General features: G+C 46.7%; 1 long non-coding RNA gene across 1 annotated transcript; it reads right to left on the bottom strand.

The window, feature by feature from the left end:
• Positions 1–11,302: 11,302 nt before the first annotated feature.
• Positions 11,303–19,581, bottom strand: LOC128117964 (uncharacterized). The gene is made up of 3 exons (XR_008220964.1): positions 19,442–19,581; positions 17,567–18,230; positions 11,303–13,585 (listed from the first exon to the last, which is right to left on the bottom strand). It is a non-coding gene; the product is annotated as an uncharacterized LOC128117964 (long non-coding RNA).
• Between the last annotated feature and the right edge of the window lie 461 nt (positions 19,582–20,042).

Genomic DNA, 20,042 nt, shown 5'->3' with positions numbered 1-20,042 from the left:
AATGCCCAGCATGAGCTTGAAGACCTTCAGCTTGAGTCTGCACAAAACCTGGAAGACAGAGATTGCTTGTTCCCCAAGGGCTTCTGAAACTTCCTCCCCCAGGGGAATCCCAAGGAGAGTCATCAGCCCTGGAGGCCCAGAGGCGTGATACACAGGCCTGGAAGAGCAAGTCATGTTAGTTGAGCTCATTCTGAGAACCTCAGCTTCCAAAGCTACCAACCCACTGGCTTCTGATCAACAGGGCTTTGTCTCAACACAAGCCAAGGTGCCCAGGAAGCCAAATCATAACCAGAAGGCTGAGGGGCAAGTTCCATGACTCAAGTGTCTCACAGACTCTGGTGTGCAGCCCCAAGACCACCGTGCCTCACAGACCTTCCTGAACAGTACTTTAGGCAGTCAAAACGTCCGTGCTTTGGACATCAGGCAACCCGCGTGCATCTTCGGACCAGGTCCCCCAGCCTTAACTCTACCAGGGTGCAGCCTACGTGGGCAGTGCACTGTCCAGGACAGTCTTTATCGGTAAGTGTTTTTACAATGGCACACTGGCTGATTTTTATGTCAACTTGACACAAACTAAAGTCATCAGAGAGGAGGGAATCTCAATTGAGAAAATGTCTCCATAAGATCAGGCTGTAGGCAAGCCAGGAAGGCATTTTCTTAATTAGAGATTGATGGGGAGGGCCCAGCCCATTGTGGGTGAAGCCATCCCTGGGCTGGTGGTCTTGGGTTCTATAAGAAAGCAGGCTGAGCAAGCTATGGGAAGTAAGCCAGTAAGCAGCACCCCTCCATGGCTCCGCATCAGCTCCTGCCTCCAGGTTCCTGCCCTGTGTGAGTTCCTGCCTTCACTGCTTTTGATGATGAACTGTTATAGGAACTGTGAGTGAAATAAACTCTTTCCTCCCCAACTTGCTTTTGGTCATGGTGTTTCATCACAGCAATAGTAACCCTAACTAATGGGTTACTAACTAACTAATAGTAACTCTGACTAAGACAAATGGCATCCAAGCCTTTGTTCCAACCCTGGAACCACTTCATCATCTGAGGGCAACTTCAATGAACACTCTCAGGATCCGCTTCCTGTTGGTGCCCTGGCCCCTGCCAGCTCTAGGTTCCTTTCTGAGAAGCAGACTTTTTCAGACGGCTACAAATACCCACTGCAATGGGGGTGGGAGGCTGCTTCTGTCATAGAAGGGCAGCTGGTGACAGGTGCCCAGAATAAAAAAAAAGAAAAAGAAAAAGGAAAGAGGACTGAGAGGAACAGAGTGAGATCTGAAGTAGAATAGCCAGAACCAACCAAATGCTGAAAGTGAGCCTACACCTGCAGGAAGTGGCTCCCCTCCTTTTTTAGAACATGGAGATGACAGAAACGGCCTTTGCATCACGGCCCTGCCGTGAGGATCCAGTGAGGCGGTATATAACAGGCACACAGAGCACTGTATGCGATTCAGCAGCACTTAATAAATATTCACTGGTTGGTTTCAATGTCAGCTTGCCACAGGTTAGAAGTACCTCAAGAACAGTCCTGATTGCTTCAACTGATGTGAGAAGACCCACCTCAAATGGGGGGGGGGGGGCACCTTCTGAGAGCGGCTCAGACTTCAAAAGGGCAAAGAGAGGGAAGATCATTCGCCTTTGTTCCCTTGATATCCCATCTTGCCCACATAACTTCTCTGAAATCAGAACCAGCATTTCTAAGCTTCTGTCATGAACTCTGTCCAGGAACTCCCCAGGACCCCTCCAGGTTTTCAGTGCCAGGCTGGGACTGCTAAAATGCCCTCCTCAAGGACTCAGCAATCAAGGGTTGCCAGCCTTGCGGGTATGGGGCAGTTCTTGTTACGATTTCAATATAAGCTGGCTTAATAAACTAGCCGGGCGGCGGCAGTGCACGCCTTTAATCCCAGCACTCGGGAGGCAGAACCAGGCAGATCTCTGTGAGTTCAAGGCCAGCCTGGTCTACAGAGTGAAATCCAGGACAGGCACCAAAACTACACAGAGAAACCCTGTCTCGAAAAACAAAACAAAAAACCACTATATATATTCATTCTATCAGTTCTGTTCCTCTAGGGAACCCTGACAGAAATACCTTGACAGATGTTTTGTTAAAAGGCTTTAGTGCTTTTCAAGTTTCCAAAATACATTTGTATTGAAACTTCAGACTTGGGAAACATTGTATGCATAGCACACCATTCTTTCAAAACAACATTCAATTCCTGCCTTCCTTTGCCATGAATCTGAAGTGCCCAGCTGTGAAGCCTTCTCTCACCTCCCTTTAGGCAATCCCCATCAGACAATTTGAATTAGCAGGTGAGAAGAAATATGGGGCATTTTTTTTGCCATTTTTAATTAATAAATTAATTTAAAAATTAATTTTTTTTTGTTTTTTGAGATGGAGTCTTGTTATATATCCCAAGCCATCCTGGCACTCACTATGTAGCCAGGCTGGTCTTGAATTTGTGGTCTCTCCTGCTTTAACCTGCCTAGTGCCATGTACTACTATGCCTGGTCACATGCCTCTTGCTGCAGCTGCCGTTAGAGACAGAGTCATCTTTAGATTTCTCCTCTGTCTGTATCCCTTCATTATGTGACAGTCATTTCTCCCGTCATCAAGAGCTGGTAACCGATCTCATTTCTCCTTTCCACAAAATGAGCATCTCTGTGTACTTTGAGTGGCAAGGAATTATTCCCAGCACACCAGTGGGATTAAGAGAGATAATACACTGTACACTCTTTGTGATTTTGGGTTATTTCCTCAGAGGCAGAGGTCTTGACTTCCTGCTTTCTGTGGTTCCCTAATGTGACAACCACTTTATAGCCTCACTTGAGTAGGTGCGACAGTTAATCAGATGATCTTAGAAGAGAGAGAGAGAGAGAGAGAGAGAGAGAGAGAGAGAGAGAGAGAGAGAGAAAGAGAGAGGCTTTCACACAGACTCCATGTTTGGTACATATGTGAAATTCCCACAGCTTGAACACAGGCTCTTTCCTGAAACCCATTTTCTTTGGTCTATTCTAGACAATTATCAGGTGTAAAATTAGTGGCATGTTAGCAGTGTCAATATTCAGGAATCTATTAAACGCTAGTGGGGTATTCTTCCAACTATCAAGTAAACCAAGTATAATTCAAGTATAGAGAACATTACTCACCCCATGGTAGACCAGATATCCATAAAGGAGATTCCTACAGGAAGTGTAGCCAGAAAGACTATGGTGGCATCTTTAAAGCAGAGGCTTCCCGATTCTCCAATTCTCTGAAAGGCAGAGCCGGGGAGGAAGCCCAAGGGGAGTCAGTGACAACTCTTTGCTAGCATTCATCTCAAAGTAAGGTTTCACTCCCAATTTTTTATCCTTTTAAAATTATTTTTCATTTGGTATGTATGATAGTTTGAAGATAATTGGTCCCCATAATCTCATAGGGAGTGGCACTATTAGGAGGTGGGCTTTGTTGGAGTGGCCTTGTTGGAGGAAGTGTGTCACTGTGGGGGCGGGCTTTGAGGTTTCCTATGCTCAGGATACAGTCCAGGGTGTCAGTCAACTTCCTATTGCCTGCAAGATGTAGGACTCTCAGCTCTAGCACCACATCTGCCTGCATGCCATGCTCCCCATCATGATGATAATGGACTGACCCTCTGAAACTGTGATCAAGCCCCCTCAATTAAATGTTTTCTTTATAAGAGTTGCCATGGTCATGGTGTTTCTTCATAGTAATAAAAACCCTAAGACAGTGTGTGTGTGTGTGTGTGTGTGTGTGTGTGTGTGTGTGTGTGTGAGAGAGAGAGAGAGAGAGAGAGAGAGAGAGAGAGAGAGAGAGAGGTGGAACACATGCCATGGACTAGATATGAAGGTCAGAGAACCACCTGAGGAGTCAGTTCTCTCCCGTCACCTTGTATATAATTGGTCCCCATAATCTCATAGGGAGTGGCACTATTAGGAGGTGGGCTTTGTTGAAGTGGCCTTGTTGGAGGAAGTGTGGATCACACTCGGGTCCTCACACTCAGCAGCAAGTACACTCAGCCTCTGAACCATCTCCCCAAACTTTTTTGTATTCTTTTTTGTTTGTTTGTTTGTTTGTTTGTTTGTTTTTAGGGTTTGGTTTTGTTTTGTCTTGCTTTTTGAGACAGGATCATGTAGCCCTGACTGTCCTGGAACCTGCTATGTAGACCAGTCTGTCCTCGAACTCACAGAGATCAGACTGCCTCTGGGATTAAAGGCATGCACCACAGCACCCAGCTCTTTTTTTGTTGTTGTTATTTTTTAGATGTTAAACTTTCAGAAAAGATGAAAAATAAATAAGCATTCATTTACTTTTTATCAATTGTATGTGTGTGAATGCATGTATATAATATAATAATAATTACATATAGAGTAACCAGAACACTATTACTCATCATGGCCCAGGAATTTACCATGGACATAACATTGGTGATTTTTTTCCTCTTTAGGTGGGGTCTGACTTTGTAGCTTAATTAGCCTTGAACTCATTATGTAGCCAAAACTGGCCTCCAAGTCTTCCAGGCTCTGTCAGCCCAGAGCTAGGGTTATAGATATGTGCCACCATGCCCAGACTGTGATTATATAATGTCACCACTCTTTCCTCATTTATTAGCCGAAGTCTTGGCTTTCAACTCTTATAAACCACATATGAAGCCCCAAAGACTCTTCCCCTGGAAATACAACCTGCACATAGTGCAGAGGGGGATCATTCCTCCCTCAAAGCAGAAGTTGCCACATTCATGGTCTCCACTTCTCTCCCTCCACCCGCTTCTGTCTCCCTCCAGCGGCCCTGTCTGTTCAATATGATATTCCTAGCACTGGGTCAAAGAGCTTCATGTACATCAGCTCACTTAGAGACGCCCAATTATCCTGAGGTAGAGCCTGTCAGTGTCAGTTTAAGGGTGAGGAAATGAAAAACACAGAAAGGCAGCTTGCCCAAGGTCACCCAGTGAATGACAACCACAAATTTGGACTCAGATCCCTTGACCTCTGAGGTCACATTGCTGACCAGCCAGCCTCCTAAACCACCGAGTTATCCTTTCATAGACACAGACGGTGACCACAGCAATCCTAACCAATCACTAACTCTTCATCCTCCCCCTGAGTTTTAGCCACACATAATTAAGAGATCAGAGAGGGTGACAAAGCAGTAATTTGAGGCTAGAGATCATCTTTGTCTCTCCATGCTTCCCTCCGTGGCCCACGATGGGTGTCTACTGGCATGCTTTTTCAAAGAGCAAAGGTCAATTGGGAAGATTCCTAGATGTCAGCTTCGGGAGGCTCTTCCTGGGAGTCACCTGTCACTGTGAGAGCCAAGATCACAGGGTAACGGAGCTCATGTGCTAGAAAGCTCAGCTGAGCCGTACATACAACCCCTGGGACAGCAAACCACATGGGCAAGAATCCAGTTCACAGATGGTCCACTTTCCCACAGCTCCACTCTTGAGCTGAGCCTACATTCTAGGAAACCATCAAAGTCACAGCTGAGCTCTGAGTATCAGATTGTTTACAAGGTCACAAGAAGACAGGGAAACACACAGGAAGCAACTGTTGAGGACGAGATAAAAATATGCTCAGTGGAATATAAAGAAGGGTAACCACCAGCCAGGAAGGTCAGATGCAGAATAGGTTGCTGGGGAATTCAAGAAATTTTGGTGGGAGACTGAGGCAGGAGAGTTGTGAATTTGAGGCCATCCTTTGCTGTGTGTTGAAACCCTCATCACAGAATAATAGTAATAACAAAGAAAAGGAAGCAAACATAATTCTAGGAGGAAAGTCAAAGTCGCGAACCAGACTATCACTGCTCTAGAGACTGCATAGAATTCTGGCCCTTTGAAATTTTCCACTATTTCATGTTTTTCCTACTCCGTGTCTGTATCTGTATAACTTTCATCAGACAAAAGCAAAAATATCTTTGAAAAACCCAACGACATAGCAAGGAGACACTCTTATTATGAAACCATGTAGAATTCTGAGAAAAAGCCATCACAAAAAACAGTAAAGCCGGGCGGCGGCAGCGGCGCACGCCTTTAATCCCAGCACTTGGGAGGCAGAGCCAGGTGGATCTCTGTGAGTTCGAGGCCAGCCTGGGCTACCAAGTGAGTTCCAGGAAAGGCGCAAAGCTACACAGGGAAACCCTGTCTCGAAAAACCAAAAAAAAAAAAAACAGTAAAAAGCCATGGGTTGCTTCCATCCTCAGAAGATAGAAATGAAGCAAACTGAAAACCCAAACATTCCCCCAGATTCTCTCAGAGAACTGAAGGGATAAAGAAGATCTGCTGACGGGAGGGCGATGGAATACCCACGCCTTCAACTTACCAGGAGGAGAAGCCATCCTGGAGCCAGCGAGGACTGTCCGGAACTCTCACCTGGAAAGTGGTGAGTTGCTGGAGACCAGAGCAGGGGCTAGTATTAGAACTGCGGCCTGCTGGGATCCAGGCCTAGGCACTACACTTCCACAGCATTTACTCCAGAAGCCAGATCAGACTGGTTCTGAAGATGAGGGAAAATCCACCGGCTTCAGGCAAGGGGAGGGGAAAGTAACCCTTTCACAATAGGCCCCTGGAAAGTAGCAATTTTCAAAGTCCAGTACATTCTGTGCTCCTAACCAAGGCCGGCCATGAAGGGACACTACTTGACTAGGGCCTTATCTTCCCAAGGGGGTCAGGGCAGAACCACGGCTCCAACCTCTTTGGCCTCCCAGTCTCACATCTGAGAGCAGAAAAAAAAAGGTCAAGAACTGCTTCTGAAAGTCACATCCCAAGGGCCCAAGCCCCCTGAGAGTCATTAGAAAATTCCAGAATACTGCCTTGTGGTGTTCCTTCTCTTTGGGCCACTGTTGCAATGATAAAAAACTGGTAGCATCGATGATAGAGATTTATTCTCACAGCATTGGAGGCTGAGGGTCCAAAAACCAGACGTTGTAAAGGCCACATTCTCTGCAAGAATCCCTTGCCTCTTCCTGGGTCCTGGTGGTCTTGACCTTCTGTAGCATTCCTTGGCTTTTACCATAGAAGAAACACAATTTTACCTCTACCCTTGTGATAGTTAATGTTAATTGTCAACCTGACAGGATCTGGATTCACCCTGGAGATGAGCCTCTGGGCATGCCTGGGAGGTGTGAGGTTAGCCTCTGGGCATACCTGTGAGGTATGAGGTTAGCCTCTGGGCATGCCTGGGAGGGATCATCTTGATTGGGCTAACTAAGGTGGGGAGAGTCAACCTGAAAGTGTGTGGCCTCTTTCCCAGGTTTGTGTCTGAGACTTCACACCAGAAGAGAGAGAGAGAGAGCTGAGCAGCACTCATCACTCCTCTCCCTGACGTGAGACCCAGCCTGAGCCGGTGCTTCGTCCTCTGCGGCCTTCACTTTCCTGCCAAACGGAAAGCCAAAATCAACCCCTCCTCCCTCCAGTTGCTTTTGTCAGGATAACTTATCACAGCCCACAGAAAAGTAACTGACACAGTTCAGCGTTTTCAGCTGAGCCCAAGATTTAAACTAACACAGGTGACTGACAGAGAAATGACCTGCAGATGCTTTAATAATATTGTGTGACACCAGAGCCCATAGAAGGAAATTGTCTAGGTCCATTTGGTGCTGATAACAAATACCACAGACTGGGTAACTGTTAGAGTGTCCAAATTTATTTCTTATAGTTCTGGAGGCTGGGAAGTCCAAGGTTTGATTCGATTGTAGTCTGCTGAGAGTCCATTCTGCATCCAAGATGGTCCCCTGAGTGTCAGGACTTAACATAACGTGAGCAGCAAAAGAAGCTCCTCCCCAGACCTCTTCCACATTGACATTGATGAGTCTGTGAGGGCCACCCTTAGGACCCAAGCATGACCTATTAGGCCCCACCTCTTAACACTGATGCTGCACTAGACATTCAAATCCCAACACATGAATTTGGGGGACACTGTCAAACCACAGCAGAACTGAAGACCCAAAGAAGCAATTAGACATAAACAGTCATATACTGAGTTGGACCAAGAATAAATAGTAAATTGCCCAAATATGATTAGGCTGAATGAAAATGAGGATATGACCGCTCCTAGGTACGGTTGAGGAGAAGGGTTTTAGTGTAGACATGAGGGAGGGTTCAGTCAAGGCATCTGGAAGGGTCCACACTGAACCGGGTCATAAGAGGAAAGAGGCTAGGAGAGCAAAAGAAGAGAAAAGAGGGCAAGCTGGCCAAGAGAGGAGCCGTGGACCAAAGGGCTAAGAGAACCAAGAGACCAAGATGACTATGTGGCCAAAATGGCTGGGTTATATAGGAAATAGATTAGCTGGGGGAAGAGAAGCAATCTAACCCCTGGGCTGGAGAGGTTTAGGGCAGGGGGCAGGTGAGAAGGGCTGGGAAGAGCTACAGGTATGGTGTGACGCTGGGAGAGCTGGCCTGCTCTGCTTTGATATGCTAATAGTCACCTCAGTTAGCCATTTGTCCCAGGTTTCTTTGTCTGTAGTCAAAGAGGCTTGAGCTAAGAGTTAATTGGGTGTGGTGGTGGCAGCTGCGGAGGCCGCCACCCAGCCCTTGGGAGACAGAGGCAGGTGGATCTCAGTGAGTTTGAGGCCAGCCTGATCTACAAAGCAAGTTCCAGGACAGCCAGGACTGTTAAACAGAGAAACCCTGCCTCTGAAAAAAAGTTGGAAAAGCAAGGAGGCAGATAAGGTTGGCTGAACAAGATTTGTTTGTACAGAATTTTCTCAGCTGTAGCTTTTTATCCTCGATATAAGAATGCTGCTTTGCTCCTGATAGGGGAGAGCATTGTCCATGCAAGGGAGGCAGCTTTTATTTCTTGTTTTCGAAAGAAAGAATGGGAAGGCCAAATCATCTTTTGTTACCTTGTTCTTTCCAAGGGCTTCATACTAAGTAGAATCCTTATGTCAAGGTAGTAGCACGCAGTGGGGTGTCACGTCCTAAGTCCCTTCAGTTCTGTATCTCTGTTTCTGTGTGTTTTCTTAAGGTACATCATTGGGAGTAGACTTGCGGTCCACTGACAGAGCACTTGTCGACGACACCCAGAGCCGGCTCAGCAGCTCACGAAACACGGTAGCATATGACTGTGATCCTAGCCATCAAGAGATGGAGGCAGAAAGCTCAGAAATTCAGGGTCCTCATGAGTTTAAGACCAGCTTGGACTATATGTCTCAACGTGTGTGTGTGTGTGTGTGTGTGTGTGTGTGTGTGTGTGTGCGCGCGCGCGCGCGCGCGCGCATGCTTGATCTTCTTACTAGAAATTTTGGGGAGTTTCACCAGAGTCACTATATAATACCAAAGAAACTGGGGGGGCCCTCTTGGAGTTCTTAGCCTTATTATAAAGAATCAAGGACAGACTCAAACAGGAGCTTGAGGACAGGTTCACTAGAGTTTAAAAGAAGAATCCCAAGGCAGGCAAATTAAAAATCATGGCAGTTGCTTGATGGAGAAGAAAGGGGAAGGGGAAGCCACGCTGTTTGAGTTAAGCTGCTGTGGAAGTCAACCACATGGCAGACAAGCAGACACATAGCAAGGAGGGAGTTTGAGTTTTAGAGAAAGAGCAAGGATGCCCAAAGCATGCCTCTTCCCCCTAAATAAATAAGCAAGCATTTTTAGGCTCTGGCCAGCATTTAAAAGAGAAAGACAAAAAAAGGAAAAGAAAAGAAAATGAAAGAAAAGTTACACTTGTCTGAGTCAGGACTCAGGCAGACTTAGCCAAATTTTATGGCAGCTCATCGGGGACTGAGCTGGGAGGGAGGAATGCTGGGAAAGAAAAAATTGTCTCATTAGTGGGTTAATTATTCCTCCTACTTATTTAGCGTAGTTTAAGGTGAACATGCCTTAAAGATGGTCTCTTAGCCGGGTGGTGGCGCACGCCTTTAATCCCAGCACTCGGGAGGCAGAGCCAGGCGGATCTCTGTGAGTTCGAGGCCAGCCTGGACTACCAAGTGAGTTCAGGGATTTAACACAAACCCCAGCCATTCTGTGGAGAGGGGGGAGGGCACCGAGGCTTCCAGCAGCTCAGTTTCCAGCCCTGTGCAGGCAATTCCCAGAGCTCGGGTCTGTTTTCATTCTTTTTTTTTTTTTTTTTTTTTTTTTAGGTTTTTTGAGACAGGGTTTCTCTGTGTAGCTTTGCGCCTTTCCTGGAACTCACTTGGTAGTCCAGGCTGGCCTCGAACTCACAGAGATCCGCCTGGCTCTGCCTCCCGAGTGCTGGGATTAAAGGCGTGCGCCACCACCGCCCGGCCTCATTTTTACTTCTTTAATTGGCTTATTGAGGACCAATGTCAAAGCCTGACTTGTAACAGTTATCAAGTCCCAGTGTCTTCCCTTCACAACTTTGGTAACAAAGTTTCCCCAAAGTCTCATGTTATAGAAGTTTCTTTTGCCTACTTGCGGAACTTTTGGAGGTGGTAGAAAAATCAGGAGGTGAAGCAGCATAGAAGAATTTATACCACTGAGGGTGTGCCTTTGAAAGGCATCCTGGGGCTAGGCAAGATGGCTGATCAGGTAAAGGCACTCGCTGACAAGTCTAAGGGCCTGAGTTTGATCCCTGAGATCCACATGGTGGAAGCAAAGAACCAGCTTGAGCAATCCATCCTCTGATTCCACTCATATGCCACAGCCCCTGTGCCACCCTGCCTTCCATCATACATACAAAATAATACATAAAATGTTCTGTTTTAAAGTGGGAGGATATTGGAATCCTGTTTCCTTCCTTCCTTTCCATTCCCCTACCTCTTTTTTTTTTCTTTCCTAGCACCTTGAGGTGAACAACTTCCTCTGCTCCATGTTCCCACCACAGGCACTGAAGTGCCTGGGCCAACCATGAACTGAAGCCTCGGAAACAGTGAGCCAAAATCAGTATTTCCCCCTTTAAGTAAGATATTTTGGCACAACAAAGAAAAGCTGGGTAACAAATCTGTTAACCCTGAAAAAGTCTATGGTTAAAATCACCCAGCCATGCAGGAAATCACCTTGCACACATCCCTACCTCCACCCCATCCCCAACTCCCACCCCATCCTCATCCCTCACTCCCATCCCCACCCCTCCACCTCACCCCCATCCTCACCCCTCATTTCTACCCAATCTGCCACTTCCACCACATTCCCATCCCTCTGCCACATTCCCTTATCCTGTTCCCCCATCCTTACCCTCTGCCTCATTCCCCCACTCCAACCTCCATCCCCATCCTCCACCACATTCCATCCCCCCACTGCCTACCTTATCCCCTGCCCCCGCCTATCCCCATTTCCTACTCATCATCCACCTCCAACCCATGTAAATGCTTGCGAAGTACCTTGGATTTGAAGGACTGTCTGTGGAGGACTTGAGGGTGAGATATGCAGAGTCTGATTTGATTTTTGGCCATAGTGGGAACCAAGATGCATGTGACTTTTTACAGGAAGTGGTAATTCTTACCTTGGGGGACCTCAAGGCCTGAGCTCACCAGCCCTGGAAGCCCAAATAGAGCTATAGAATGGTTTACTGAAAAAGTCCCTTGAGGGTCTTGTGGTCAGAAGGTTGCTCGCCCCATTAACGTGGCTTCTGTCAAGATATCTGGAGTTGCAGGCTTCGGCCAAATTATGCCGACCACATTAAGTATTTTCATAAGAGCCCTAAAGGTCACCTGTCTCCATGATCACTTCACACTCCTCACTTCAGTCAACAATACCCCCCACCTCTGTCTCTTTACTCCATAACAGATGAGTAGGGTCTGTTTGCATTACTCCATCCTTCCAAAATCCAGTTTTAGCTTTTGAATCTGCTAAACATATGTGTGGTTCTAAAGTGAAATGGAGACGAGGTATACAAGCCTCATCGCCCTGCCTCCCCCTCCCACCATGTTTCTCTTTTGTATCTGTGTACCTCTTTTCACATAACTGACACACCCACACACTCTAATTTTTCTCTTTTCAATATTAAGTTCAGCATTTCCTCCTTTGCTTCTTACCCTAAACTTTGCTATCCACCGACAGCCCCTACTACTTACTCTCTTCCCTTCTTGTGCTAGAACATTTTTCCTTCACATGGAACCCTCCTGTGGTTGGTTTCTGTGGAATCTACCGACGCTGGATAGATATGCCTTGTTGCTGGGCTATGGGGAATATGGAGCTCCTTCTGGATCCTCTACATCCTCCTGATCCTGAAGGTTATGAGAAAGTGCAGGACAAGGTTCCAAGTGGGAGTGAGATTATCCTGCAGTCGGCCCTCCTGCCTGTCTGTTAGGGCAACCGCAGCTTTGGAGGTATCTTTTGGGGGGGAGAGTTTGGCATTGGCAGATTATGAAATGCTGCAAGCCAAGAGCTGACTTCTGTGCCTTCTGTTGATCACAGTACATGATTTTAGTCTGCGTGTGGCAACTCACACCTGTAATCCCAGCACTAGGACCACTGGGGCAGGAGGATCAGAAGCTCAAAGCCATTGCTGGCTACATAGTGAGACTATATCTCAAAGAAAACAATGGGGTGCATGGGACTGGAGACTGGAGTCGTGGCTCAGCAGTTAAGAGCACTCCCTGCTCTTGCAGTGAGTTCTGTTCCCAGAACCTACATGGTGAGTCACAATCCTCTGAAACTCCAGTTCTGATACCCTCTTTTGATCCAGGCACACAGACATACATGCAGGCAAAATACCCATACACATAAACAGAGAAAGCACATACTCTTTAAATTGAGGCAAAATTCATGCAACATAAAATGTCCATTTTAATCACTTTAAAGTATACGTTCAGTAACTTTAGGATATTCACTAGGTTGTGTATGTGTTACGAGAAACCTTATTCCCAATTATCAATCCCTTCTCATTTCCCTTCCTCAGCCCCAGCAGCCATGGAACTGCTTCATGTCTGTGGATTTGCCCATTCTGGATGCCTCATGTATATAGAATTATATAGATGCCTCATGTATATACAATACAGATACTTTTGTGGCTGGCTTCTCTTCAAGATTTATCCATTCCCAGCACCACTCAGTACTGGTTTCCTTTTTAGGATTAAATATCTGTCATATGGGTGTTCTGTAGCCTCTTCGTCCGTCCACCAACTGATGGACATGTGGGCATCTTCCACAATTTAGTCTGGTCTTGTGAACAGTGCTGCTCAGATGCTCAGATGCAAATCTTTGTTTGAATGCCCATACTCACTCTTTGAGAGTGTTCCTAGGAATGAGCGACCAGATCTTATGGTAACTGTTTACACATTTTCTTTTGGAGAACACTGGAGAGCAAAGCTTGAGCCATGCACACGGTAAGCATGTGTCCTAGCATGTTTTCCTAGCAGAACTGTTCCCTCACCGGCCACATCATTTTACATCACCAGCAGCCAATGTATGAGTATTGCAGTTTCTCCACCTGCTCATTGAACATCTTCTTTTTGAGATACAGTCTCTCAATATAGGCGAGGCTTTCCTGGAACTTAGAATGCTCCTAGCTCTGCCTCCCTGGTGCTGGCTTGCCTGTGTGCCTGCCTTCTTTCCTTCCTTCCTTCATTCTTTCTTTCCTCCCTCCCTTCCTTTTGATTGCAGCCATCCTAGCGGGTATGAAGAGACCGAAACTTCTTTCCGCCCAGGCTGAAGATGTCCTCCCTTTTGTCTTCTGAGGCTGCAGTGAAACTTCCAGTCTCCTGCAAAGGAGATGTCTCTGTTATTGTTTTACTAACTTGGTGACTAGAGAGGCTCATGACTACAGGCTGGAATCCTGTTGTGTGCTGAGTGTGGTTTTGGCTGATGGTAGAACCCCAACACAGCACTGCCCTACTGATATTATATTGAACTGAAACCCACACCAATCCAGGAATCAATTGAAGAACTCTGATGGGTTTGTTCTGAGGATATCTGGTATGTAGTAGATTTACTGATACCACTCTTATCATTCTGAAACTCTTTTCTGCACGATATAGTATAAAACACACACACACACACACACACACACACACACACACACATTCTTTACTGGAAAACAATAGAGGACACTAGCCGCAAGTAAAAGTTAGAGAAAATCCCTACAATGTTAAATTTGAGGTGGAGAGACCAGTTTGAACTCATGACTAGAAACAGGATGATTCCCGAGTTCTGTCCACTGAAGGGTACAGAAGCTCTGACAAGCTGGTAACCATGGCACAGTTGCCCCTGAGTCCTATACACCTCAGCACTACAGAAACCAAGGCTCCTTGAAACAGTGGTTGATCCTAGGTTTGGGGCTAAGGATGCATGTCACGCGCCTAGAATACCATGTCTGACCCAGAAAGTAAAACAGGACTCAAAGATAAATGTGATCTTGCCAAACTGATTCAGGAGCTGACCTCAGGCTGCTCTAAGGTGGGACAGTTGGAACATCAAAATGAACAAGGACAACCAGGCATTACACACACGCCTAATACTCTCAGAGGCAAGATGTGATCAAATCCCCCAGCACTGAAGTTACAGATGATTCTGAACTAACCCAGGTCTTCTGCAAGAGCAGCAAGTGCTCTTAGCCACCAACTCATCTCCCCAGCTCCCTGATTATTATTTAATTGGAATTCTTGAAGAAACAAAATAACCAACTAGATGTAAGAGGAATGAAACTTCATTCTGTAGCCCCCAGTATTTTCTCCAGTCAAGTGTCATCAGTTACAGGGGGAACCTGGCCCCCCACTGACCCTTTCACCCTGGGAGGATCCCATATTGATTATGAACAAGAATGGAGGGAGGCTTGGTGATCAAGTTCATACCAGCAGCCTATCTCACATTATTTGATCTCAATCTGACGCAATGAGTGAACTGATGCCCCAAATCCTAAGGCCAGATTCTGCACTAATAACCATGTTAATAAAGACGTGTCTACAACTAATGCAGACTCTTCCACAAAGGGAAAGTCACAAAACAAGCAAGCAGCAGCAATAACAAGGCAAGGGAAGAGCTAATTTAGATTAAAGACACAATGGCTAAACATCACACACAAATCTTGATTGCATCCTGGGCAGAGTTTGAAAAAAAAAAAAAAAGATCCCGCTGTAAAGGACGTCTGGGGGAAACCTGCAGAGCCCCAAATGCAGATGGTATGCTGCTATGGCTTCGATCGCAGCATTGTGGTTTCATGACAGGATGACCTTATTAGGAGATGTTGATAGATTTGGACGTGAGGTATCAAGATGTCAGCAGTTTGCTTGCCGATTGGAGAGAGAGAGAGGGAGGAGAGAGGGGGGGAGCATTATGTTAACAGTTACAGAGTAAGTAAGTCCTTGTATTCTTCTTCAAATCTCCAGGCTTGAATTTTCAAAACTGGAAGTCCTGGGGGTAGGTGGGAATGGCAAAGCACACAGAGAATGCTGTCATCGAGCTAGCAGCCAGACTCAAGGCACTGGAGGATGCCTGGTGGGAACCTCTGCGCCGAGGTGCTGGGCCTCGGAAGCCTCTGGTCTAGAACACCTGTTCTGATGTGACCCCTGGACTCTGCAAAGGGAGCCTCCACTTGAAACCACCACTGTGGTTCCAAATGGCAGCTGGAGCTGGGGAGATAAGTGGGGAAGGGCACATGCGGACCCCGATGACTTGAGTTCAATCCTGGAACTCACATAAAGGTAGGAGGAGAGACCCGACTCCACAAAGTTGTCCTCTGGCCTCCACACGGCACACATACTTTAAAAATTAAAATAGCATGCATTCACCTACTTACTCAATTATCTGACCAGTATTCCTCCTGCAGCACCAACAATGCCCAGGCAGTTTGGAGCGTTGGGGAGACTATAGAGAACAAGTAACCACGGTCTCTGCCCTCACAAAACAAATGTGACAAGTATCCCCAGGAAGAAGGAAAGCGGGCACCTATCAGAGATGGTGACGGGACGAGCTGTCTGAACTGACATTTGAGTGACAAGCAGTGCTCTGGTTTGAATATGATTTTTGTGTGTCCTCCAAAGGTTGATGTGTTGGAAGCTTGGTCTTCAATGTGGTAGTGTTGGGAGATGCCATAGCCTTTGTAGTCAGGGCCTTGTGGAAGATAGATGATGGAAGAGTGAGCCTTAGCAGGATTTCATATAGTTCTTGAGGGGTCCTGGTTAAGTCCTTCAAGTGTGAATTGTTACCAGAGAGTAAGTCTGGCTTCTGAACTTCTCCAAGTCAGCATGTGACTGCCCCCTCTGTATGTGAGTCCAGCATGATGTTGTCAGTCATGTGATGTAGCCAGAGGGCCCTCATCAGGGCAAGTACATGCTGGTGCTACACTCTGGAATCTACAGAACTATGAAATAAATGAACTTACTTTCTTTAATAAGTACCCCAGCCTCAGGTATTTTGTCACAGCAAGGGAAAAAAGTGAAGAAATACAAGCAGGGGATATAATACCCAGGGTTTCGGGTGTGTGGGGAGGGCGCATAGATCTGGGAAACGATATGGAAACTATCAAGGGACACTCTCAGGGTTCCAGTTTATAAAACTGACCATATGGTGATAACCTTCATTAGAAAGTTCTAGAAGAGGGGGGTTGGGGATTTAGCTCAGTGGTAGAGCACTTGCCTAGCAAGTGCAAGGCCCTGGGTTCGGTCCTCAGCTCCTTAAAAAAATAGATAGTTCTAGAAGAGGTATGTAGAGGAGGTGGAGGAGACAGACGTCCATGCAGACCACTGAACACACACTGGAGAAGCCCACACTTTGCTACGAGTATGTGAACTGTTCACAGATTGGTGGCCACAAAAGCTATGTATGGCAGGGACTTGTGTTTTTTTATTTTTTATAAGATTTATTAATTTATGGGTATGAGTGTTTTGTCTGCATGTACATCTGCACACCAGAAGAGGGAATCAGAATTCATGCGAACTATAATTATAGATGATTGTGAGCTGTCATGTACATGCTGGGAATTGAACTCAGGACCTCTAGAAGAACAGCTAGTACTCTTAACCACTGAGCCATCTCTCCAGCCCCCAGGAACCTGTCTTCTTCTTCTTCTAGAAATGACTACTCTTCTCAGGAGGATATGCTCAGAGTGATCTCAATTCCGAATTCTTCCTGGTCATAAGGCAATTCTGGCAGGATGGGTGACCATTTCTGGCTATGACAGGGCTCTGTTGACTCTTTCCTAAAAGCAATGTGTGGAGCAGGACATGAAGGAGCAGCTCAGGGACACACCCACGTGTTTGGGCACATATACATCCAGACACGATTCTTTGTGGATTTGCTAGACCAGAGGTGTCTGTCAGACCTGCAAGGGTTCAAGATGTCACTCACTCATATTTGACCAACCAAAAGAAGTCCCAGAGTCCATGCTGGAGAGTGGAATCCTCCCTCCAACCGCCAATCCCACTACTCCAAAACTAAGAAATTCTCGGTATAAGAATGTGTTGTATGGAAAATGCAACAGTGGGATGAGGCTCTCTTCCAGGTAGACACCTCAAAGGAGTGATGAAAAAGGTCACACAAGGAAGAAGGGTCTGGGGTGTGGAACAAGCACCCCAGGAATCAGACAATGTGAGCAGGTGGTGTACTCACTCCCTGGGGCTCCTGCAACATAAGAGCACAAACTTGGTAACTTAAAACAAAAACTTTCAACCGAAGACCCAACCCCTAAGTGAAGGTGTTGGCAATGCCACACTCCCTCCAGAGACAAGAGAACAGCCTGGTCTCACCTCTTCCAGCTGATGGCTTCCGGTGACCTTGGCTTGTGACTGTAACATTCTAATCTCAGCCTCTGCCTCCATCTCTTCCTCTGTGCATCTCCGCTGAACGTCTTTCGAAGGACACATCTCATTGGATTGGGGGTTCATTCAGATAGTGGTCCTATGAATCATTTCCTTTCGAGGTCCTTCTGATATTTGCACAGACCCTATTTCCAAATAAGGTTGCCTTCCCAGGAATTGTAATTTGGACATGAGACTTTGTTAACAAACCATCAGGGATGGGAGGCAGTGGTTTAACTTGCTTGCTTTCTGACTTGGTGACAGCGTCTTGTGGCAAAGACCACTCATTCTGGAACTACACTGAGAAACCCATCTCTGCCACAAGTTCTCACCACTGTAGAAAACAAAAAGCATTCTGGGAAATGCTGGTGGACTCCATCTATGCAAATGGTCCTCTCTTCAATGGCTGCTCCCACACGCCCTGCACTTAAGTTCTTTGCTCATTAACTCAGAACCAAAATGTCTTGCCTTTTGTGGAATTTATGGCTTCTGGCATTGGTGTTGCTTGCCTGACCTGCACCAGTCTCGTGCAAATGATCCTTTGGCAATGAATCCTGAGCTGCCATGTGATGGCTTTTGCACATCAGCTTTGGAACTGTTCTGTCCCTGATGCCTAGAAGTGGGGGAGTAAGAGTCACAAAAGTCAGTACATGAAGCTAAAATGTCTGTGGCCCAAATCATCCTGTAAACCAAAGGAGCCAGCACCTCCATGTTCCAGAGGAAAACCCACCAGCCACCTCACACTGAATGAGAGGCTCCCTCGTTCTGGATTGAAGTATGGGTGGGAAGTGGCAAGAAAGAAATGTGCTAAAGAAATCTTTCTCTTTCCCTCCTCCACACCCAGATGTTGTAGTTAGCTTTCCCACGTTGTAGGGAATTCACAGCATGTCATGTTTGTGGATGAGCCAAGGTGGGCCTAGCCTCTCAAGGACAGAAGGAAAGCCCTTTGCGACCGCTTGAGGGGGCCACAGAGCAGGGCAGGTGCTGGGTACAAGTCTCTGGGTGAAGAGGAGAGGACCAGGAGGTGATATCTATACCTATGGTCTTACTATTCCAAGGGATTCATTCAGAGACCACTCAATCCCTTTACACGAAAGGAATTATGGGTGAAAAATTAACAGGGAGCTGAGTCACCTCTCTGCCTTTCTCTGTGTCTTCGCTGCATCCAGGCTGAGGCTCTTCCCTGACTGAGTCTATCTAAAAGGTCCTAAGGACAGGGCTCTTCCTGTTGTCCTCTCCTCCATCTGGACTCTTTCACTCTGAGGATTCCTGGATCTACACCACGATATCCCTCATCCTCCCACCTCCCCCAACACTTCCAACCTCATCTCCCACAACCCTCAAAGCACCCGCCCCCCCAAGAAGCCCAGGGCTGTAGTCTGCACCTGGGTAGGAATGGATCTCCCTGCCAGCACCGGCCCCTCCCTTTCCGCAGGCATCACTTCCCTAAGACAGGTGGATCATAACTGTGAACTGGGAGGCCTCTACGTGCTGGACTAATTGAAAGTATTCACTGAATATCTCTTACTCAGGACACACTAGGTCAAAGGTGTGGACACAAAATCAAGCTGCGTGGTAAAGTCACAATGTCTTTGTCCTCCCATACCCACTCCGCGGCTCTTTCCCTTCCATCTTGTCTCGCTCCCTTCTCCCCAGAAGGCGAATCACCACCCCTTCAATCTTTGGAGTCAGCTGAGAGTTGAGGGTTCCAGGACTGGAGCTGGATCCCCAGGAGGAATTAAACCGAGAAAGGAACTCCGAGGGACGGGACCCCCCACCCGCACCCCCACCCCAGGCAGTGGGCTAATCCCTTGGTTCCAGCACCTCGCACTCCTCCGGCCACAGCGGTCCTGAGACTTTGAAAAGGAAAGCAGAGCAGGACAAACTTTGAAGAAAGCTCCAGGTTTGCACACAGTTTTTCCGGCATCTGTCCTGACCCTGGGGACTCCCCAGGGCCACCTAGATCAAAGAGCAGGCGACTGTGCCTCTAGTCCTCTGACCTGCAACCATTCAGCGCCCCCTGGTGGTAGCGGTTTCTCTGCCAGAGCCCACGCCGGGGCCAGGGTGCAAGCAAGGTTTTAGTTTCCCTAACTGGGAAGAGAACACAATTCCTCCTGTTCAGTACAGAACACGAGGCCCTTTCTCTTTTCTTTTTAAAAAATAATGTGCTTCATATTACCCGAGAAATGTGTACAATTTTTGTATTATGTGTATTACAAGTTCTAAAAATTAAAGTACCATACATTTGTTTCTTCAAAACACAGGCAAATAGAAAGAAAATTCCATATCAATTTGCCAATAAAGATTCAGGGCACCCAGATAAATTTGGATTTAAGGTCCATAAAGAATAATTGCATGGGGGCAATTATTAGTAATTGATTTAAAATTCAATTTTAGGTACCTTTTTGTGTATTTGCTAAATCAA

Source organism: Peromyscus californicus, unplaced genomic scaffold (assembly GCF_007827085.1).
Source record: "Peromyscus californicus insignis strain IS unplaced genomic scaffold, ASM782708v3 Scaffold_21__1_contigs__length_65335640, whole genome shotgun sequence".
NCBI lineage: Eukaryota > Metazoa > Chordata > Mammalia > Rodentia > Cricetidae > Peromyscus > Peromyscus californicus.
This window is presented reverse-complemented; position numbering and strand designations above follow the sequence as displayed.